The sequence below is a fragment of the Triticum dicoccoides genome, chromosome 4A (genome assembly GCF_002162155.2).
Source record: "Triticum dicoccoides isolate Atlit2015 ecotype Zavitan chromosome 4A, WEW_v2.0, whole genome shotgun sequence".
NCBI lineage: Eukaryota > Viridiplantae > Streptophyta > Magnoliopsida > Poales > Poaceae > Triticum > Triticum dicoccoides.
This window is the reverse complement of record NC_041386.1, coordinates 589,353,377-589,359,562: the sequence shown is the minus strand read 5'-3', so window position 1 is coordinate 589,359,562 and position 6,186 is coordinate 589,353,377. Positions and strand designations below refer to the sequence as shown.

At 50.6% G+C, this 6,186-nt stretch overlaps 1 pseudogene; it reads left to right on the top strand.

Moving 5' to 3' along the window:
- Positions 1–4,294: 4,294 nt before the first annotated feature.
- Positions 4,295–5,148, top strand: LOC119289227 (annotated as a pseudogene).
- The last annotated feature ends 1,038 nt before the right edge of the window (positions 5,149–6,186 follow it).

Here is a 6,186-nt window from a genome sequence, read left to right as displayed (position 1 = left end):
TGTGCATGTGGTGTACTTTGTCTCCTTGCATCCACATTGCGCTCCATGTTTCTAATAAAAAATGACTTTGCACTTGAAATTTTGTAACATGTAAAACATAGATTGTGTTAATGTACTCCGAAGATTTGAAGTTGTCCATAATTTACCAAGGATAAAATTTTGAAATTAAACAACTTCTGAGTTGCGCTCCTATCGGTAGCGCCACATCCATAGTATCCCTAGACATGTTATCGATCGCATTCGTACAGGCTGAGAGGACATTCAACCACTCCGAATCTACTACCAACTGACAAACTGATAAGCAACATCAAGTGAAATGCCTTAAGTGGAACAGACAACAACAGCTAGAAACATCCTTTCGTTGCACTAAAGATTGAGTTGAGGCCCTAAGTAGTTCAAATTTTTACATACAGTCCATTGAGTTTTTTGTGTACTAGGGGCAAAAAGGATGAGAAATGGAATCCCTACAAGCATATTTGCACATAAAAATTTGCGAAAACACGGAACACACAACACAGAGAACAGAGACCAAAGGTTTTTTTTCTTTCTCCACTTGCAAATCAAATCTCTGCAACCCTATAACCTACAAACTGTAGGAGCGTCGCTTAAAGACCATACCACTGAAAAGAGTGGAAATAGAGTGTCAGAATTGGATGAAATTGCAGAACTGAAGTTTTTGATGGGTCAAACCTTATGGGCACGTTTCACTCATCTCCCATTGCAAGCTCTAGTGTGTAATCATCTCTATCCTGAAATAGAAAGACGGATCGGTTTCATCTTAGGAAAGCTCGAAAGATGCACATATTTAAGAGGGGTATCAATAACACTGACTTGGCTGATAGCCATAGCTATCAGCTTCCTAGAACAAGGAACAGCAGTTTTCGAACAAGAAAAGGTTGGCAATACTTACAACAGGCCCTCGTGCAAAATATATTCCAAACTGGAGCCAATATACCTATACATTGAGAATTTGAGATAGACCATTGTTAATGGTGCAATCATCAGAATTTAGAAGAATATTTCATAGTTCCTACTGCATATTTGAACTAGAAAATTCTTAGAACTCAGAAGGCGGCTAAGAGAATTGCTTGCCTTGTCTTTATCTTGAGCTTCAACCTCCAGATAAGAGGATGGGTAACCAACACATAACAATGCATAGCCCTGAAAAGGAAGCCATACAAATGCAACATCAATAGGATTTCAGTTTGCTGAGGTAGAATCATAATGATTCACTAAGACTGTAACATATGGCCTGTATATGAAGCACACATAGTGCACCCGATACATATTTGGCAATTCTAGAGCACCAAAAAATTAAAAGGTTACTGTGACGAATAAAGTTTCGTCCAACGGTTGTACTCATCACCATGCAATGCAAATAATAAAATTGAACGGGATGACAGTAACACAGTAGCACATACACAAACGACATAACTAAATCAGATCATGGGACAATAATTGCATAATCGCACACAATCTATTTAACAGTAATGAACATGAAGATCCGAATAACGCATAACAAAGTGGGTTTACGTGCTCTCTAAAGTCGCGGATATAACAACAGCTTATGTCTCATTTGCCCTGATTTATCTTAACAGTGCAGCTAGTACAACAACCTGATTAGCACAAATTTCTTAATTCAGTAGCTTGTCTAGATGTAAACAAGGGTTGAAATGATGGATTGAGAAGCAATTATCCATTGGAAGGAAGGAGATCTTAGTAAGAGCATCTCCAGTCGTCGTCCACCCCCCCGCTATGGCTTCCCAGCCGCCGCCCCCAGGTCTGCCCTAGACGCTCTTTAAAAAAACATGATTGGGAAAATTTCGGCAAACACAGCATACATTAGGCGATATTTAGGTGGTTCACATTTTTTTTTACATATAGAAACAGAATAATAAGTCTACTAAAAAGAAGAAGAAGAACGGCCGCGCCGATAGGCCGAAGAACTCGCTGAACACGTCGAAGTCGCCGCCGCCATCGTCGTCCTTCTCCTCCTTCACGCGGCCATCCCTACTGGACCCCTACCTGGGGTCCCCATGGTGGACTGGTTTGGCCGGCGGCAGCACCTCATTGTCGCTGTCATCGAGAACGATGACGCCTCCCTCGTCGCGGCCACGACACCAAGCGGCGATCCCCTCCAGGACGCGACACTGGCGCTCCATCTCCGTCCGCGCCCAGTCCTCTTGCGCCCACTTCATGGCGGCCTCGTCGTCGAAGGCGGCCTCGTCGTCGAAGGCGGCCTCGTCGTTGTGCTCGCACTTCACGGGGCCAAGCGCCGGCTCCGTCTTTGGCCTTATGAGGTGGGAGGCTGGACCCGAGGAACCGCCGCCGCCCTCGTTGATGGCTATCCGGAGGAGCGGGAGGAGGAACGGGAGGAGGAGGACCCGCCCAGCATCCTCCTCGGCTTCCATGAACCGCAACTTTGGCGGGGGACCGGGGCGGCCGGGTACGTCAGCGGCAGATTGTTGCCGCCCTCGAGGTACTCGAGGACGGCGTGTAGCGTGCGGCCGGGGGCGCCCCACCGGGGGCGCCCCACCGCAGGCGGTGGCCGTCGCTGTTGTTGCGCCCCCTCACCAGTGGCGTGTTGTTGATGGAGGACAGCCGCTCCGCCTTTCGGTGTTTGAAGTACGCTGCCCATGCCTCGTGGTTGCCGGCGTCGTACTCTGGAAGGGCTCGCTCCTCCTCCGATAGAGACGCCCGCACACAGTCGATCTCGGCCTGGAAGTAGTGGGGGTGCTCGACGTCGGGCAGCGGGGGGACGGGGACGCCCCCGGCGCTGAGCCTCCATCGCCCCGGCGCACGCATGTCGGGAGGCGCCGGGTAGTTCGCTTCATGGAGGAGATGGGCTTCCCACTCGTGTAGAGAGTGGCGGCTGAAGCCATTGGCCGCTGCCCCTCGCCGGGGCACCTTTCACCCATCGTCTGTGCATGCACTGGGAGAGAGGGAAAGAGAGTTCGGCGGCGACGGCTGTGAGTGCACGGGGAGAGAGGGGGGTTGCGGGTAGGGTGCGTTCAGCGGCGAGGCAGGGGCGGCTTATATAGCGGCCGGGGGGTGGCATGTGTAGGCGTGACGAGAGAGGGCGCGTTGCCTCACCGCGCCGCCCGTGAGGAATCAATGGAAGGCTGACCGGCGGCAGCCTTGGCATTGATTCCCCATGGAAACCGAGGCGATGAGGACGACGAGGCGCGGGGGTCGCTGACTCGGCGGGCCCGCCATTCTTTCGCACCAAAAAAGATTGTACAGGGCTGCCGGGCGCCCCCCAGCGCGCCGGGTTTGGCCTGGGTTCGTCGGCGCTAGTTTCGGCCCTAACGGCGAAAATTGGGCTCCTGTGGGCGCGAATGGGCCGATTTTTGGGCGTCGGCGCTAAAAAATGGCCTTGGGAGGCCTGTTGGGGTGCAGCTGGAGATGCTCTAAAGTCCACAACTCAAGCTATAACTGTGTTCGCCATCTTTGTATTTTATTTGCCTAAAGGAATTTGCAAAGAAATTAATGACATTATTGCTCAGTTTGGGTGGCGAGATGAGGAGGATAATAAAAAGATGGATTGGCTTGCATGGTGGACAATTCTCTTTCCTAAAAGTGAAGGGGGTAAGGACTTAAGAGATTTATATATTCTTTTAGCCTTGCGATGCTTGCCAAGCAATGATCGAGATTCATACCTAACCCTGATTTGTTCCACGCAAGAATTTTAAAAGCCAAGTACTTCCCTAACTATGATCTCTTACAATCTACCCTTAAGAAAGGATCATCATTCACGTGGCCACAACATCATGTTTTCTTTTTCATCCTTCAAGCATGGATATATTTGGAGGATTGGTACAGGGGAGAGGATCCCATACAGTTCGGACTGGAAGGTTATTACCCCAAAAATGCTACATTCACGGGCTCCTACGAAGAGAATACATAAACATCCTAACTAAGTAACTATGCCCCCTGATTTTTAAGGGGTGGGCCCCTCCCTTCCCTTATGTCCAATCACATCTTCGCACGTTGTTGATTTTTTATTACTTTTATTATTACCCACCCCACGACGTTAAACAGTAGTTAGGGATCTAATCGATGCTATTATTATTGGTTTGTGGCATGAAGAGCTCACGGGGATAATGAGTTTGGCTAAAAAAAGGAGAGGAGAGGAGGGGATTGCTAATTTGGGCGCGGTAATCTCTCCGGGCCTCTCAACGTGCGGGTCGATGTATATATAGAGCTAATTAAGCTCCTTCATCCTCACACCGCACCACAATCTCTCCTCCTACGTAGTGTGCAAACCAACCAACACAAGACAAGAGAAGCAGCAATGGCGGTGCAGCAGTGTACGGTGGCGCTCTTGGTGGCCGTCGCCCTCGTGGCGGGGCCAGCCGTCTCGTATGCTGCCGAAGCTGGCTACGCCCCAGCCGGGCCATAGCCCAAGGCCACAACTGAGGAGCAGAAGCTAGCTGAGAAGGCCAACAATGCCTTCAAGGCGGCCGTGGCGGCCGCAGCCGCAGCCCCTCCAATGGACAAGGGCAAGATATTCCTGAACACCTTCGTGCAGATCTTCGGCAGCTGGTCTCTTGAGGGGGTCACCGACACGTCCAGCACCAAAGCCATTTTCAACTCCAGGGTCGGCTTCACTCTGGCGTGGGCCTCACACAAAGCCCAGGGTGCTACCCCGGAGGCCAAGTATGAATCCTTCGTGGCCATGTTCGACAAGTCGCTCTGCATCATTGTCGGCATCCTGAAGGTCCACTCCGGTGAGGAAGTCAAGGGGCCGATCCCTGCCGGCAAGCTCAAGGCCATCGACCAGATCGACGCCGCCTTCAGCACTGCAGCCACCACTGCCGACGCTGCCCCGATAAAGGACAGGTCCACCATCTTCGACTCTGCCTTCAGCGAGGCCATCAAGGAGACCACTGGTGATGCATACGAGGCCTACAAGTTTGTCCCTGCCCTCGAGTCCGCCGTCAAGAAGAGCTACGCCATTTTTCTTCCCAGGAATCCCCAGGAGAAGCGCACGCTCATTGAGTCATTCCTGAGCGACACCATCGTCTCCATGGTCGTCCCCGCCCCTGCCACTCCCACCGCCGCCGCCGCTGCCGGTGGCTACAAAGTCTGAGCTCATCACGCATATACTGTACGTAGATATGCATATGCGTACGTGTGTACGTTACTGTGGCGGTGAGCGAGTTTGATTGATAATCAAAATCAATTCTTTGTTTTCGTTTCATGCACCGGCGATCGAGATCGATGACTTCTTAGAGCATCTCTAGCCGTTCTCCCCCCCCCCCGGGGCTTGAAATAGCGCCGGCTGGGGGCCAACCGACGGAAAAATCGGCGTAGGGGGCTCGGGTTTCCAGCTAACCCCCAAGCTCGCCCCCCTCAGCCGCCGATTTTGGCCCACTTTCGGCGGAAATCGGCCCAATTTTGGCCCATGTTCGGTGTGGTTTGGAACAAATTGAACAAAAATTAATTTTTATCACATAGTTCATCACAGAAATCAATACAAATCAAATAGTTCAACAAATCAAACTCATAATTTGAACACAAAAAAACTCATATTTCATCACATGTCGAGCTAGGTGTTACCCTTGAGCCTCTATAGGTGCTCCACCAAATCGTGTTGCAGTTCTTGATGCACATGTGGGTCTCGCATCTCCTGACGCATATTGAGTAAGGCAGACCAGGTTGCCGGTAGCTGGTGATCAACTTTGGCAAGAGGACCCAGCATGTAATATGGTTCAGTGTCAAACACTGGCTCTTCCTTCTCGCTCTCAATGATCATGTTGTGCAAGATGACACGGCAAGTCATGACTTTCCACATTTGATCTTTCAACCAGGTCAGAGCGGGGTACCAGACAACAACAAATCGAGATTGGAGCACACCAAACGACCGCTCGATATTCTTCCTGCAAGCCTCCTGACACTTGGCAAAGTAGGAGTTCTTGCCTCCTGGCATAGGGTTTGAGATAGTCTTCACAAATGCGGACCATCTCGGATAGATGCCATCTGCTAGGTAGTATCCCTTGTTCTAGTGGCGCCCATTGACCTTGAAGTTCACCGGAGGAGCATGACCTTCAACAAGCTTGGCAAAAACATTCGAGCACTGCAGTACGTTGATGTAATTGTGAGTTCCTGGCATACCGAAGTAGGATTGCCAAATCCAGAGGTCCTGTTTGGCCACCGCCTCAAGTACCAAACTGCAAGCTCCTT